The sequence below is a fragment of the Aquarana catesbeiana genome, linkage group LG07 (genome assembly GCF_042186555.1).
Source record: "Aquarana catesbeiana isolate 2022-GZ linkage group LG07, ASM4218655v1, whole genome shotgun sequence".
Taxonomy (NCBI): Eukaryota; Metazoa; Chordata; class Amphibia; order Anura; family Ranidae; genus Aquarana; species Aquarana catesbeiana.
Genome location: NC_133330.1, coordinates 238,455,120 through 238,472,353, shown reverse-complemented (window position 1 = coordinate 238,472,353; position 17,234 = coordinate 238,455,120). Strand labels below are relative to the sequence as shown.

General features: G+C 42.4%; 1 protein-coding gene across 7 annotated transcripts in view; it reads right to left on the bottom strand.

Moving 5' to 3' along the window:
- DIPK1A (divergent protein kinase domain 1A) overlaps positions 1 to 17,234 on the bottom strand; it is a 274,738-nt gene that overhangs the window by 43,230 nt on the left and 214,274 nt on the right. The gene's annotated exons all lie outside the window — the stretch shown is intronic.

The window sequence follows — 17,234 nt, the reverse complement described above, 5'->3', positions numbered from 1 at the left end:
TTTCACAGGTTTATCCCTGCTCTCAAACAATGATTCACATGTAGCACCCTCTTAGGTAGGTGCTAGAGAGTTAGCGCTGCTACTTTTTTATAATATAAGGTGCTAGAGAGTGTATATAGTTTTTGGTTCTTTGCTCAGCAGGGAAACAAATTTAAGTGCTGTCTGCTTAACTGAGGCTGTGATTGTTTCGCAGAGTCAGTTCAGTGTGCTCTGGTGCTGCTCATGCTGTCTGAAATTTCACACTGGTCTAGTAGCTATGGGAGATACTGAACCGTGGGTGGAAACCATGCAGATGAGAGCATGAATATACAGCCCTGGCAAATTAGGAGGGGATGTGCTCCAATGCATGCTGGGTGACTATATTTATATCTGAAAAGCACATGGGTGCTAGGTCTTCCTCTACAGAGAGGTCCAGGTGGGGAGGGGATTTGCTGCCTCTCCCCAGCACAGGCTGCCATGCAGCCACGGGTGAGCAACCTGAGGGCCTGAAACACTGACACTGAAACCCATAGTTCTCTTGCAAGCTGACTGAGGGAGAATATCCACGGATCTGTCTGGTATCTCGGAGGAAGGTGACCTCCAGCCAGGGCCTTGAGATGACAGACCACCTAAAGGGATCCTAGAGATTGTTGTTGCTAAAATCCCCCTTCTTGGTGCTACAAGTCAGCATACTGGGTGTAAGCTAAAAGATGACACTGGCTGGTGTCTTGAAGAAGCAAAGCCCATTAAATTCCTTCTGGTACAAAGGGACTCTATTCCTTACAGCCTGCTGCATAGTTCTACTGACATGTCTGCTACACAGTTTTATTAAGAAGCTGTCCTCGCTTATGAATCATTAATTTTGAGTATCCTACTAAATCCCTTCAACTTTTCAAGATATCCAAATAAAAACAAAAAAAACACATCCCCTAGACTGGTTATTGGAGACAACAAGCGGAAGAGTGTGTACACCTGTGTGAAAATACCCTGTAATTGGCTGTGGATTAATCAGTGGGAGACTCGTGCACAAATATTCAAGCAGCTCCTTCGGGGTAGCGATCCACACACATTCTTTAAAAAGAACCATGTACAAGACAAGTTCCATGTAAAAGGATTTGCCTGCATAGTTGATTAATTTCAGTGAGATTTTGAGAGGAAGAATCAGACACAAAACTCTGCTCAGCCAACTGCAGGGCAGTCTCCAACAACTGTGTGACTGCATTAGAGTTATATCAGATGTGCTTAAGAATAGAGATGTACTGTATCCTGATTGAGGCCTTAAAGGTGTCCCGTTCCTCTTGTGTCACTTCTTCTCTATTAATCTCAGAATAGTTAGTCATATGCTTCCTAATCTGAACTTCCATCTCAGTGTCAGAGTTAGTCAGACTGAAGGCGCCAAGGAGGGCGAGTGCTACAGCTATCAACCACAAGTGTAATCTACAATGGAGTATGATCATAGATGCTACCCGAGGGGGGAGAGCAGCTGCAACAACCTGGGAGAATATAGTCATACACCCAAACGCCTTATCAATACGGATGCCAAACCATGCGTGGAAGAATAGTACAAATATTATTTTTCACACTATATATCAGTTAAAATTCAGTGCCTCTAACCAGGATTTCAGGCCAGGGCCAGGGTTCCTGTTGCTATTCGTGGAATCCAAGGCAGTGTCTATAATAGTATTAAAATCTCCAAAAAGCACCAATGTTATCGCAGCTGTTTACATACCACCCCGGTTTTCTGACACACTGCTATATACTGTGCTGGAGAAAGTAACTTTGTACTCCTCTGGTTAATTGTTAATCACAGGTGATTTTAATGCCATTCTCTCCGCAGACTTAGATCTACACCAGGGCAGCCTATGTCAGGCCAATTGGCGTCCTGGGTACTGGCAGCAGATCTTACCCAAGTTAGACAACGACTGCATCTCGCTTGTAAAGTTTACTCCTGTTTCTCTACGTCCCACCAGACGTCATCTCGTATTGACTTGGCAATCGCCAATTGTACCCTGCTGGCAGATGTCCAGGATGTTAAATATGTCCCTTGGGGCCTTTTTTGGAGCCTACCCCATGAGTAAGTCAAGCACGCAACACTTCCCTGTGGCGCCTAGGTGCCCAATGACTCTCACACTCTGATATCTTTGAGGAAATTCCTCCCTTGTTGGAGAGTTGACTTAGGAATGAGGGCTCCTCAACCACTGCTATCACGTGGGATGCCTTTCAAGCATACTCAAGTGGATAATATATTTCAGCTATTGTGGCAGTTTGGAAAGACCGGGCTTCTAGCACTCAGGCCCTCCAAGATTACATTACAGGCCCAGGATTATTCTACAGATCCCACTCCCGTCAATTTGATGCCCTTATAGCCACCTGGAGGATCTCCATTTACATATGTCTAAGGTCACGAGACTGGATCTCCATTTTTAAAAAGGGGGCCATAACGGGAGATTCCTGGCCCTGTTGTCTCAGCAGGACACACCACTCACCATTATCCCAGAGATAAAAACTGATGATGGATCAGTAATCACCTCCTCAGATGGTATCATAAGGGAGTTCAGGAACTACTATAGCCACCTATATTCCTCCTCCTTGCCTTAAGTCAATGTTACAGATAGGTGTGATCTTTGCACACCAAACGCTCGCCATGGCATGCTGTGTGCCACAAGACTTTTTCGTAGTGTGCCCAAGGTCTTTCATAATCCTTGAAATAGCCCTGTGACATAGGTTTTCTTGGTTTCATTTGACATGCGTTTGTCCTTCCAGTGCTCCTTGTTGTGAAGACCAGTTATAGGTGGGGGCAGTGACCCTTTTTTGTATTGTCAAAGGAAAAAGGGAGAGGAGGTTCGGCAAGGAGCCCCTGGTCAGACTTTAAAGGCACAGCAAATCAAAGGGAACGTAGTCAAAATAACAATATAATAAACTTTATTAAATATAAATGCATACGTAACAAAGACATCGACAAAAAGTTGTAAAAATCATCTATATAAGAATATACATGATGTGAGCCCCGATGCGTCTATGTGCTTCGTTCTAAAAAAACTTCTTTAGGACACATTCAGGTTTCAATTAGTACAAAGAAAGGTCTCACTAAAATAAAACACAGAAAAATATATAGACATTTAATACCATATAACACCAGATGAGGCTCAATGGCCTGTACACAGAGGGCAGGTACTATGCAAGTCCACCACATTACCTTATAAGGAGGCTTCCATGAGTTCAAATGATAATAGGGATTTATAATTGGTATTTCCACTATAGATGCCGAGATTTTGTCATAACAGTAAGTGACCATCAGCTAGAGAAAAAAAAATATATTCAGTGAGAATGAAGAGCCTGGCCTGGCAATTTTTCGGTTTTTCTCTGTTGGGAATGAACCTTGAGTTTGGACGTATATGGTAACAGGTATATATTACCCTGTTTATTTGCATTGCAATTTCCATGCATTACTTTACTGCTCTTCATTCTCACGGAATATATATATATATATATATATATATATATATATATATATATATTTTTTTTTTTTTTTTTTCTCTAGCTGATGGTCACTTACTCTTATGACAAAATCTCGGCATCTATAGTGGAAATACCAATTATAAATCCCTATTATCATTTGAACTCATGGAAGCCTACTTATAAGGTAATGTGGTGGACTTATATAGCACCTGCCCTCTGTGTACAGGCCATTGAGCCTCATCTGGTGTTATATGGTATTATATGTCTATGTATTTATTTTTCTGTTTTTTATTTTAGTGAGACCTTTCTTTGTACTAATTGAAACCTGAATGTGTCCCGAAGAAGTTTTTAGAACGAAACGCGTAGACGCAGCGGGGCTCACATCATGTATATTCTTACATAGATGATTTTTACAACTTTTTGTCGATGTCTGTTACGTATGCATTTATATTTAATAAAGTTTATTATATTGTTATTTTGACTACGTTCCCTTTGGTTTGCTGTGCCTTTAAAGTCCGACCAGGGGCTCCTTGCCGAACCCCCTCTGCCTTTTTGCTTTGACAATTCAATTATACAGATGTGGCTATAGGAGTGTTTCTTTTTATATTTTGTCCTTTTTTTGTATTGTTGACATATTGGTCAGGCAACACACTTACACCTTTGCTGCCATAGTGCAACGTGCTGGGTGTTCAGTGTGTTCCTGTGCCTTCAAGGAGTGGTGGGCTCCCTCCAGTCACCTGCCTTCATCTATCCATCAGAATACATGTGCTCACACTGTGGAGACTCTTAAAAGTTAGGAGGTAGGGTCTGCAGGATACAGGGGCCTGCAGCTTACGCATGTATTTGCAGATGTGTGCAACTAAACCCCTGTTTTTAATACATACTGTTGGACAGGTCGCAGGCTGGTTGGTAAGTTGAGCCTGAAAATTCCTTTTTTTTTTTTTTTTTTTAAATGCGTTTGCCCTTCTAGTGCTCCTTGCTGTGAAGACCAGTTATAGATAGGTGGGGCAGTGACCCTTTTTTTTTTCGTACTGTGACATAGTCTACATTTAACTTTGCCTAGCTAAAAAGTAGGAGTAACTCCAAGACTCCCTGTGGTTCCTGATACTTAAAGTGATTGTAAAGGTTCCTTTTTAAAAAAAAAATAAACAACATGTCACACTTACCTGCTCTGTGCAAGGGTCTTGCACAAAGAGCCCCGATCCTCCTTTTTTGGGATGCCCCGGCAGGGCTTCTGGCTCCTCCTCTTTTTCGGGTGCCCCCACAGAGAGCCACTTTCCATGGGGGCACCTGTGCGGGATTACGCCCAAGTACTGCTGCTGTGTCCATTGACACTGACAGCGGGACTCGGCCCCGCCCCCGGTGTCACTGGATTTGATTGACAGCAGAGGGAGCCAATGACTCCTTGCTGCTATCAATCTATCCATGGAGGACCCGAGACAGCGGCTGGAGCCACTGGGCTCGTGCTCATCACTGGAACGATCGGGTTCAGGTAAGAAAAAGGGGGGTGGGTGGGGTCTGGGGGGCAGTTGAAGCACAGAAGGTTTTTCACCTTAATGCATAGAATGCATTAAGGTGAAAAACCATGAGACTTTACAACACCTTTAATTGATAATGCCAGCAGGCTGTTAGGGCTCAGGGCTGTGTATTCTCAGAGAATTATTATGCTCCCCTAGAGAAGAGAGGAGTGGTTGCTTCAGGTGCGACGGGAAAGTGGTTTGGAAAAGCTTGCAGTTGACATGATTGCCTGACTACTTGTTTACTTTTCATTTTGACAGTGTGTATGAGTTATTTTAGAAGGATCTCTGGCTTTCCTACGGCCTTTAAACTGATACTAAAGTCTCATTTTTTTATCTTTAAAACATCGCTGAACATAGATGGGGCTTGGGTAAGTATTAGGGGGGCTGCTGCACACAGAAGGTTTTTTATCTTAATGCATTAAGATAAAAAACATTCTGCCTTTACAACCACTTTAAGCTACTATACTTATACTACCGAACTGACACCAATGATTGGTGTTAACAATAATTGAGGGTTATTTATTGCCTGGTGATATTGTGCTGGCTGGGGGTTATGGCTTGCCCCAACTGTCTGGGGGTTTTCATTGCTGGCCTTAGCATTTGCTAGGGGGGATACCGTTGCTAGTCCAGATAGATGCTTGGTTTATTTCTGAATTGATCATTGTTGGACTTGACACATACTGGAGATTATTGCTCCTGGAAAAGGGGGCATGCTACATGCCATACACAGTAAAGCAACACCCACGTTACAGATCACAACCTATTTTTGGTTATGCCCACAAGCCAGTGGCCAGAATTTTACGCTATATCCCTTGAAGGCAGGTGGCCTACCCTTCAAGGTGTCACTATTTCTTTTCATATCTTTGAAATTATGGTTTATTTTTAGGTCTACTAACACCAATTATAGAATTGATTTTTTAACTTGCTAACTAGCAATGTAAGGGACACAGAATTATATACTTCTGACCACTGCACTCTGTAAGCTACAATGTGCCTAAAAGTAGCAGCTTGTGTTTTTATTACACTGTGAATGGTTTCTTTATTTAAAAAAAATAATGGCATCCTTTATTTTCTGACTAAGCGTTTTTCATTATGCTGTGTCATCTTTTATTGTAACACAATTCAGGGATTCAGGGTTGGAGACTTGGAGCCTCTACTTATCTGGCCAGCACAGCAACCCCCCAAAAGAATTCTCTGGAGGAGCCCTGGCAGATCATCTACAGATTTGTGCATCCATCAATAATACAGTACTGGAGCCCATCCTGTACATATCGGGACAGTACTTAAAGGTTTACAACTATGCAGCTGGAATTCCTTTTGGGGGGGTTCTGGGCTACAATGAATGTGTCACAGTCAAGATGGAGGGATCAAAATGACATGGCTATTGTAACTGCAATTTCTTTTCTACATGCTAATTTGGAAGACAACCAGTTCACCTAATATCACTTAACAGACCTAGTTTACCTAACATCTAGTGGCACCAGGCCAGTATATTGGGACACCATTATACAATGTCCAACTAGCTAATCTGATTATTGGACTATCAGCCAACCTTGATAGTTGATAATTTGGATGTAATAGATTCTAAATGTCATAAACCTTTTAAGACAGCCTTAGCAGTTAGTTGTAAAGGCAGTTTCGTAGTATACAGTGGATATAAATAGTCTACACACCCCAGTTAAAATGTCAGGTTACTGTGATGTAAAAAAATGAGACAAAGATAAAAGTAAAAGGAAGTAAAAATAAAAAACTAAAATAATGTGCTTGCATAAGTATGCACACCCTCTTATAACTGGGGATGGAGCTGTGTTCAGAATTAAGCAATCACATTCAAACCCATGGTAAATAGGAGTCAGTACACACCTTTCATCATTTTAAGTGCCTCTTATTAACCCCAAATAAAGTTCAGCTATTCTAGTAGGTCTTTCCTGACTTTTAACATGATCTTCATTGAATCCCTACTAAAACAAGTAGATGATCTACCTACAAATACTACCATCACTAACACTGGATCAGTGTTAAAGAAGAAATCAGACATGTATCCGGCCCCTAGCTCCAGCCATGGAATTGCCACCTTCCTCAAATTGACTTGCCAAGAGATTAAAGCTTTGGACACTTTGTCCAACCATCAAGGGAATCTCACAGCGAGCAAAAGGACAGCCCTAAAAAGCATATCTAGCAACCATAATATAACCATCAAGCCTTCAGATAAAGGGGGCAACATTGTCCTTTCGGACAATGAAATATATGCACTAATGTGCACAAAAATCTTGAGTAATGCTGATTGGTATTGACCAATAAAGCGATTATTGAGACACCTTCAATAAGGATTTTTATTTGTTTGTTGATAGTGCTTTCTATAATAATGTTATTTCCAAACAATTTTGTTCGTACTACCTTTCCCAAAATAGCTACATTCTATTCGCTCCCTAAGATTCATAAAAATGATGGTGACCCTCTCAGCAGACCCATTATATCGGAAAACGGTGCTATCACAGAGAATCTATCAAAAATGGTGGATGAACACCTGAGACCCTTTGTCCTTGCCCTACCATCCTATGTCCGACGCAATTCATCTTTTGCAAATAATTGATGGCATCCACATGTCTGGTGGCTATATCTTGGCTACCTTAGACGTGGAGGCACTTTATAGTTCTATACCACACACCAAGGGACTTGCGTGTATTCGCAAAGTACTATTCCAAACCAGTCACCATGGAGAATCTTTTAATGAGTTCATATTACGTTCTCTTTAATACATACTCAAGCATAATGTTTACCTGGGGGAGTGGGAGCGGACCATATTTGAGAATGAGGATCTCTCCTTGTACCTGTGCAACATCATCACGCGGCACAGGTACATAGATGACATCTTCATCCTGTGGGATGGTCCAGAGGACCTACTACACAAGTGTTTGGCTGCTCTTAACTATAACAAGTTTAACTTCAAATTTACCATGTCATCAAATTCCTCTAGAGTTACCTTCTTGGGTATTGACATTTACAAAGACCCTGATAACGTGCTATCTTGCAAGTTGTTCAGGAAGCCAACTGCAGGGAATACTATCCTACACTCCTCCAGTTTTCACCCTAGACCTCTAGTTAACTCGATTCGCTACAGCCAGTACTTGCGCCTAAAATGCAACTGCTCTAGTGATGAGGACTACAAGTATGAGGCTAATGCTGCGTACCCACGACCGGTTTTGCTGTCGGGATTAACTCCGAAGGTTTCTCCGACGGAATTCCATTCAAGCGGTCTTGCCTACACACGGTCAACCCAAAGTCGACCAAAGTCCGACCGTCCAGAACGCAGTGACGTACAACACTTACGACGGGACTAGAAAAAGGAAGTTCAATAGCCAGTAGCCAATAGCTTCTGTCTCGTACTTGCTTCACAGCATGCGTCGTTTTTGGTCCGTTGGAACAGCATACAGACGATCGGTTTTCCCGATAGGAATTGGTTCCGTCGGAAATATTTAGAAAATGTTTCATTTCTAGGTCCGTCAGAATTTTCGAAAAAAGAAGTTCGATGAGGCCTATACATGATCGGAATAGACGATGAAAAGCTTCAGTCGGACTTTTTCTGTCGGACATTCCGCTCGTGTGTACGCGGCTTAGGTGTCTAAAACGAAGCTGGTTAGAGAGGGGTTACAGTCACAAATGCCTCAAAAAGGCATTTAACCGTGTAGCCAATATGAACATACATGATCTTTTATTTTCCAATAAAAAGAACAAACCTATTACGAATGAATGTACGAGAATCATCACCACATATTCCAATGAACATTTGAAAGTCAAACAAATCTTCAGTAAATACTGGCATCTTAACTACTGACCCCAGTATAGGACCTTTTGTGCCACCAGCCCCTTTAGTCACCTACAGGCGAGCCACCTCTGTGGGTGACATTCTAGTCCAAAGTAAATTTCGGGGACCCACGGTAATGTTCCCCATGGGAATGTGCCAATTGTTTGGCACATTTCCGTGTGGTTCTTTTTGCCCACTGTCGATAAATGGACATGCGGAAAAATATACGACTGCCCAATGGCTGGAACTTTACCTCTAGACACTTTGCTAACTATGGGAGTCATGCATCATCTGCAGTGTGGTTGCGGTTGCTACTATATAGGCAAAACTTTACAAAAATTATGGCAAAGAATTTATCGCCACATCTTGGCCATGCAGACTAGCAACCCTGATCTACCTTTAGGGAGACATGTGGCACAAGTCCACAGCGGCCACTTTCCTGAAGTGACCGGTTTAGTGTTTGAGCGAAAACATCCAGGCTCACGGGGAGGAGACCTCAACAAGCTCCTCCTACAGCGTGAGTTAAGATGGATTTCGGTCTTGAATGCTACCTCGCCACCTGGTTTGCACAAGGCCTTCAATTTTAAGCCCTTTCTACAGGGCTTTTCTTCTGGAGGCTTTGAGAGAGACATGTGAGTTATGCTGTTCTGTTACATGTCACACTCAGACATATGCTCATCAATATGCCCATCAAACTATACACTTTGACTAGAATTGGACCAAAGCTCTAGTAGGGGAGGGGTGACCGTGTTTGCTCCTGCCTATTTGTTTATCCATCTCTGTCACTTTCATCTTTATCACTCCTTAGGGAGTCTTCCGTTGTTACCATGCTTTCTCTGACTGTACCCTTTGTGGCTTCACAATTCTTGTTCTATATTCTTAAGTGTCATGTCCTCTCGCACAGCCTTTGGAAATATTTTTGTGATGCAAGCGCTGCCATCTTTTCTTCACCGGAGCTCTCCGGCACGCGGGGGCCCCCTGGCGCCATCGTGCCATGTGTGTGGTGACACCGCTTGTGCCGGGGGATCGTTGGATAGACGAGCCCCTGGACACTCCTGTGACACAGGTGCTCGGAGAGGCTCATCAAATTTTGCTGTGGGCCCTCCGGTCATCTGAAACTCACCTGTTCCAGGAATTGGATCCCATCTGCTCTGTGGGTATGGATCAATGACTCCCTTACCTATACAATATTCTACCTAGCATGGTGACCTCTGCATCACCTGTTTTTGGGGACATATATATACTCCCCACTTATGTTCCAGAATATTCCAATGTGCGATGGGACAGTAAGGAGATGCAAAACCTGACAACCTGTGAATCCTGATGTGTACTGTGATTCACCAAAGATAGTCACTACATGAGTAATGTCAGGTTCAAAGTGCCTGCCCTATTTGTATACCATGCTGTCACCTACTGTGTTTATACATTTACATGCCTTTACATTGTATGGAATATACATTTTTCTGATTTTATGCTGTTGTATCACCAGATAATACAGCTTCTTCTAAATAAGCCTTTCAAGAAGGAATTAAGTTTCTAAGCATATATCCTGAAACATGTTGGGACTTCTGTGTACATGCACTTCGTCTGGCCTCCCACAATGAGATCAATCATATCATATCATATCTGGTTTTCATCTTCTGCCCATAAAATCCCAGGGGCAGCCCCTCTGCTTTTTTCCTGACATTTTCTTAGTCGCATCCTACAGCAAAATCCATGGTCTAGAGAGAGCTTCCAAAGCATCAGAGGGATCTTATTGTTAAAAGGTATCAGTCAGGAGAAGAATTTCCAAGGCATTAGATGGAACACAGTGAAGACAGTCATCAAGTGGAGAAAATATGGCACAACAGTGACATTACCAAGAACTTAAAATCACTCCAAAATTGATGAAAAGACGAGAAGAAAACTGGTCAGTGAGGCTGCCAAGAGGCCTACAGCAACATTAAAGGAGCTGCAGGAATATCTGGCAAGTACTGGCTGTGTGGTACATGTGACAACAATCTCCCATATTTTCATATGTCTGGGCTATGGGGTAGAGTGGCAAGGCGGAAGCCTTTTCTTACAAGTAAAACATCCAAGCCTGGCTAAATTTTTCAGATACATCTGAAGTCTCCCAAAAGCATGTGGGATAATGTGTTATGGTCTGAAGAAAGAAAGGTTGAACCTTTTAGCCATAATTCCAAAAGATACGTTTGGTACAAAAACAACACTGCACATCACCAAAAGAACACCATACCCACAATGAAGCATGGTGGTAGCAGCATCATGCTTTGGGGCTGTTTTACTTTAGCTAGAAGAGGGGCCTTAGTCAAGGTAGAGGGAATTATAAACAGTTACAAATACTAGTCAATATTGGCACAAAACCTTTAGGCTTCTGCTAGAAAGCTAAACATGAAGAGGAACTTCATCTTTCAGGATGACAGTGACCCAAAGCATACATCCAAACCAACAAAGGAATGGCCTCACCAGAATAAGAATAAAGTTTTGGAATGACCCAGTCAGAGCCCAGATCTGTATCCGAATGAAAATTTGTGGGGTGGTCTGAAGAGGACCGTGCACAAGAGATGCCCTCACAAATCTGACAGATTTGGAGTGTTTTTGCAAAGAAGAGTGGGCAAATATTGCCAAGTCAAGATGTGCCATGCTGATAGACTCATATCCAAAAAGACTGAGTGCTGTAATAAAATCAAAAGGTGCTTCAACAAAATATTAGTTCAAGGGTGTGCACACTTATGCCCCGTACACACGGTCGGATTTTCCGATGAAAAATGTCCGATCGGAGCGTGTTGTCGGACATTCCGACCGTGTGTGGACTCCATCGGACATTTTCCATCGGATTTTCCGACACACAAAGTTTGAGAGCAGGCTATAAAATTTTCCGACAACAAAATCCGATCGCGTCAATTCTGACCGTGTGTGGCCTGTTCCAACGCACAAAGTGCCACGCATGCTCAGAAGAAATTCCGAGATGGAACAGCTTGGTCGGGTAAAATTAGCGTTCGCAATGGATACAACACTTTCGTCACGGTGCAGTGTTAAAAATGGTTTAATACAGCGCACTCACTTCTTCTTTATAATGTGAGAAGAATGAAGTAGTTTTGCTGCTCATATTCACACAGACTTCTCACAAACTTATTTCTTTATTATTTATCAGGATTCCCTTAATATATTTTGATTTGTCACATCTGACAAAAATATTTTTATTTATTTATTTTTTTTAAAGGCAGTTTTTTTTTATATTTTAGGTTTGTATTTTTTCCAAGGCTGATCTTTGTTTTATTTTATTTTTAGTTTTACTCCAGAATATTTTTGTGTGTGTTTTGTGTGTCAAGTTACCACAACACCATTATTATCTTGTATTATTTAATCTCAAGGAGATTGCTTGGTGTTGGTGTCCCTTGTTAATTTCACATAGTATTTTTGAAATGTACCTGAATCCTCACAAACAAACTGTCCTTTTTGAAGGAAAAAACACATAGGCAAGTATAATTGAAACCAAAAATCCTTTATTAAGGGCTCAGAACCAAACAAAGAGGGAGGCAACGCTGGATAAACAGCAGAAATTACCGAAGCCTTGGACCCCCAGGGCAGACATCAATTCTTGAAAATCAAAATCGGTGGCCTGAGGAGTCCATATGTAAGGGAGTGCAGTCTGGTCCAGAAGTCCCAGAGATCCAGAAAGCAGCAGATGACATCTGTGTCCCCAGGCTGTGGTACCACAAGAGGCTGCATCTTTTGCCAGACCAGACTGGATCCAGGGTCATCACTTTCTGGTCTTCCTTCCACGCTTCATTCCCAGCTGTGGCTCTGCTGTTGGAGATGTGGCAGGAGGAGGAGTAGGACCTGGAGGAGGAGGAGGACTAGAAGGACCTGGAGGAGGAGGAGAAGTAGAAGGACCCGGAGGAGGAGGAGGACCATGTGTGAGGTCACAAATGTGGGTATCAGATGTTATTTGGCCCCTCAACCCCTTATTGAGAGCTTCCAAAATTAAGGACTCACACATGAGTTGTTGGTCCTCCTCCATCAGTTGCATTTTACACGCAATTATGCCAGCAAAGTCCTCCTCCACAGTGTGTGGTGCTCCCAGGGCCTCTGTAGCCTTCTAAAAGAGGCCTATGGCAGCTTCCTCTAGGGTACTCCTCTTCCTGCCACTTTCTCTTTGCAGGTGTAGGGGAGGGACCTGCATATCAGGCAGCCTGCTCGGCCCAGTCACCTCCTGGCTGCGACTTCCCTGTGTATGAAAAAGGGACATGGTTTTAGTTTTTGCATCATCAATCACAATCATAAATTAGTACTCCAAACTAACATCTAGTTAACATCATTGATTGGACAACCTGAACTATTTACAGGAATGCTATACCTGGCTCAAGCTGGGCTCCTCCACATGTTGCTGCCTGGAAGGCCCAGGTTGGGCGTCAGAAGCCTCAGCTGGAGGGGAAGGAAGCGTGGAAGGAAGACTGGAGAGTGATGACCTGGGTTCAGTCTAGCCTGCCAGAAAATGCAGCCTGTCATAGTACCACATCCTGGGGACATAGATGTCATCTGCTGCTCCGGATCTCTGCGAATCCTGGACTTTCTTGCACTCCTTTAGATATGTACTCCTCAGGCCACCAATTAGGATCTTCAAATAGGTGATGTCTGCCGTGGGGATCACCTGCTTCACAATTTCAAACAATTGATCCAGTGCTGCCTTCCTCTTTGTTTGGTTTTTATAATGTGGGTGGTTGATCTCCCACAGACAAGGCAGCTCCCTGAACATGCGTTCAGATGTGGTGAAGTTACCCCTGGAAAAGGCAAATTTTGAAGATGCACACCAATTTACGAATGTCAACATGTGCTAGCTGCCATCACACACTACTATGGAGCAGATAAAATACATGAAGTGACTACAGGAGGTGACTATAGGGGCAGGAGAGCATGCTGGGGAGGTAAATGAAGGCAACTAGGTATGAAGGACAAAAAAAAAATTACATAAAATTCCAGCATGCATGAGAACAAAGGGGACATTCACAGCATATTACAATCATGGTAATTAGGGAATGAGGAAAGAAATACAATATATTAGCAAACATGTGAAACAAGAAAATGTGATATTAAAGGATAAAAAACTTACCTTCATATACTCCTTCTGCAGGACCTGGATGATGGCAGAACAGGTCTCTGGGATAATGATACCCAGAGCCTGGGGGGAGATGCCTGTTGAGAACTTCAAGTCCTGCAGGCTTCTCCCTGTCGCCAAGTACCGCAGGGTAGCGACGAGCCTCTGCTCCGCAGTGGATGCTTGCCTCATGCAGGTATCCTGCCTGCTGATATAGGGGGTCAGCAAAGCCAGCAGACGGTGAAATACGGGGTCCGTCATCCAGAGAAAGTTCCTGAAATCATCAGGATTATTCTCACGGATATCACGGAGCAAAGGCATATGAGAGAACTGGTCATGCTGAAGCAACCAATTCTTGGTCCATGAACTCCTCCCCACCCTGTTCATGGACTGGACTTGTGTCAAGGTCAGGACCCCAACACCAAGCCCCCGCACAGCAGGAACTCTACGAGGAGTACGTATACGCAACATGGCTAGAAAACGGTCGGCTGCTCAGAACGAAGTAACAGAACGCACTGAAGAACAGCAAGGCCTGTGAAGAGCGACCTGAAAAACAGTAACGAATGAACAAGAACACAATGACAAAGTCACGCGTAGCTTGCTTGCACGCACTGAAGAGCAGATACAAACAAACAAGCACAAACTGAACCGCAGAAAACGATCTGAAAGCCACGAGTCTGAAAAAGCGCGAATCGTCTCTCACCAAACTTTTACTAACACGAGATTAGCAAAAGGAGCCCAAAGGGTGCCGCGCTTGGTTCTGAACTGGCCTTTTCTAGTCTCGTCGGACGTGGTTGACGTCACCGCGTTGTTGGTGATCGGAAATTCTGACAACTTTGTTCGACCGTGTGTACGCAAAATAAGTTTGAGCCAACATCCGTCGGAAAAAATCCTAGGATTTTGTTGTCGGAATGTCCGATCAATGTCCGACCGTGTGTACGGGGCATTATGCAACCTTATTTTATTTTTTTTTAATTTTTTACTTCCCTGCACTTAAAAGATTTCAGTTTTTTTTTTTCAACTGAGTTGTACATTTTATAGGTCACAATAAAGGTGGAAAAAGTTCTGAAATTATTTATCTTTGTCTCTTTTTTTACATCACAGAAACCTGGCATTTTAACAGGGGTGTGTAGACTTTTTATATCCACTGCATGTGGGATGAACCTTTGCGCAACAATCTACATTTTGTTTTAAAATGTAAATACAAGACATATTGCTATTCAGATATAGTTCATGCAACGTCCTCCAGGAAAGAGTCGTATAAACAAATCAAACTTTGTAAAAGATATGAAGATGACAATATGATAAAAAAAAAAAAAAAAAAAAAAGATATAAAAGATAAACATCTGTACTGCACATTTACAGTAGGTTTTGCATGATCTGAGGCTTATGGCAATGTCCAGTGGAAAGAGTTAACCTTATTATTCATGTGACTTTCCCTTTATACTTGGGTGCAGGGATCTTAAAGTGTTACTAAACCCAGGGCCCTGCAATCATATTTAGTCTCCCACAGTACACAGAACATGGAAATGCAGTTATTTTAGTAATTAACTGCTTCAGCCCCGGAAGATTTTGGCACTGCGTCGCTTTAACTGACAATTGCATGGCCGTGCGATGCTGTACCCAAACTAAATTTGCATCCTATTTTTCCCACAAACAGAGCTTTCTTTTGGTGGTATTTGATCACCTCTGCGTTTTTTATTTTTTGCGCTATAAACAAAAAAAGGGCGACAATTTTGAAAAAAAAAAAAATATTTTTGACTTTTTGCTATAATAAATATTCAAATTTCTTCATCAGTTTAGGCCAATATTTATTTTTCTACATATTTATGGTAAAAAAAATTAAATAATAAAAAAAAAGATTTATGGCATTTTTATTATTTCTTACTAGCAATGGCTAGTGATCTGCAATTTTTGCGACATTGCGACGGACAGATCTGAGACTTTTGACACGTTTTAGGGACCATTGGCATTTATACAGCGATCAGTGCTATAAAAATGCGCTGATTACTGTGTAAATGTCACTGGCAGGGAAGGGGTTAACACTAGGGGGTGATCAAGGGGTTAATTGTGTTTCCCTCACTGTGTTCTAACTGTATGGGGATAGGAATGATTAGGAGAGGAGCCATATCATTTTTCCTACTTAGTAGGAACAAACAATATAGCTCCTCTCCTCTGACAGCACAAGGATTTGTGCGTTTACACACACAAATCTCAGTGCTGCCACTCGTGCACGTGATCGCACGCCCTCTGGTGGCCGAAAAGGGGCAGGACGTACATGCACGGTAATTCACCCAAGAGAGCCATTGTGCTGCTGTATATCTGTGTGACATGGTCGGCAAGTGGTCAACTGCTAAATACAATTTCCCATCAGCAGTTAGTGTCTTCTGACTTTTATAAGTGTCCATCCAAGAACTGGTTGAAGCTTGTAGGAGGAGTTTTTCTGACTGACCTACGAGACTGCAAGACCCCTGACCCTCTGTCTGGAAAGTGGCGATTGGTCCTGTGCTGGTCACATAAACCCTCCCAATAAAAAACTCTCTAGCAATACACACCAAACTGAGCATGTGCAGCCTGACTCCATAGACTTTGTGTTATCAGGATATTATTATGAGTCAGTGGAAGGAGGGGAGGATCAGAAGTGTCAGGATCAAACAGCCTTTTTACACAATGCAGAGGATTAAACCCTTAGGTTCCACAGTAAGTATAACAAGCATGCATTACTGCATATACAGACTGATTTTACTGTTGTGGGTTTAGTAACACTTACAGTAAGTTAAAGCAATTCCAATAATATACCTTGCAGGAGTAACAAGGCACATACATCTACAGTTTCAAGACCTGTATTTCAAATCATAATTACACTAAATACAAAAGTTAAAATATCTTTCTTCAGCTGCGCTTTTCAAATAGAGATCAATTCACGGTAACCAATTAGCTTCATGCAAATCCATTGATGGAGGAGAAAAAAAAGCCATTTAATCTGCATATAACAGAACAGTCATTTCAAAAATAAAGGTTACCAGTTAAGCCGACCATACATGGATCAGAATTGGTCTGTTTCAGCATGTATGGGCAGGCTGGTTGTACACAAGCTGATCAATTGATTTGTGTATAACCAGCCTGTTGGATATTTTTCTCTCGATCAGTGTATTTTAACGGTGGGGAAATCTCTCTGCTGTCAGAATACAATAGCCCAGTGGGAGCGATTCCCCCATCCACACTGAATCATTTTCTTTCATTCAACCCCTTGGTTGAATGAAAAAAAAAGGGGGATTCATGTATAGCTAGTCTTATAGTCTTACTATAGTAGATAATCTGCAATCCAAGCCTGGGGCAGCGATACAATGTAACAGATCTAGAGGTGAAAAAA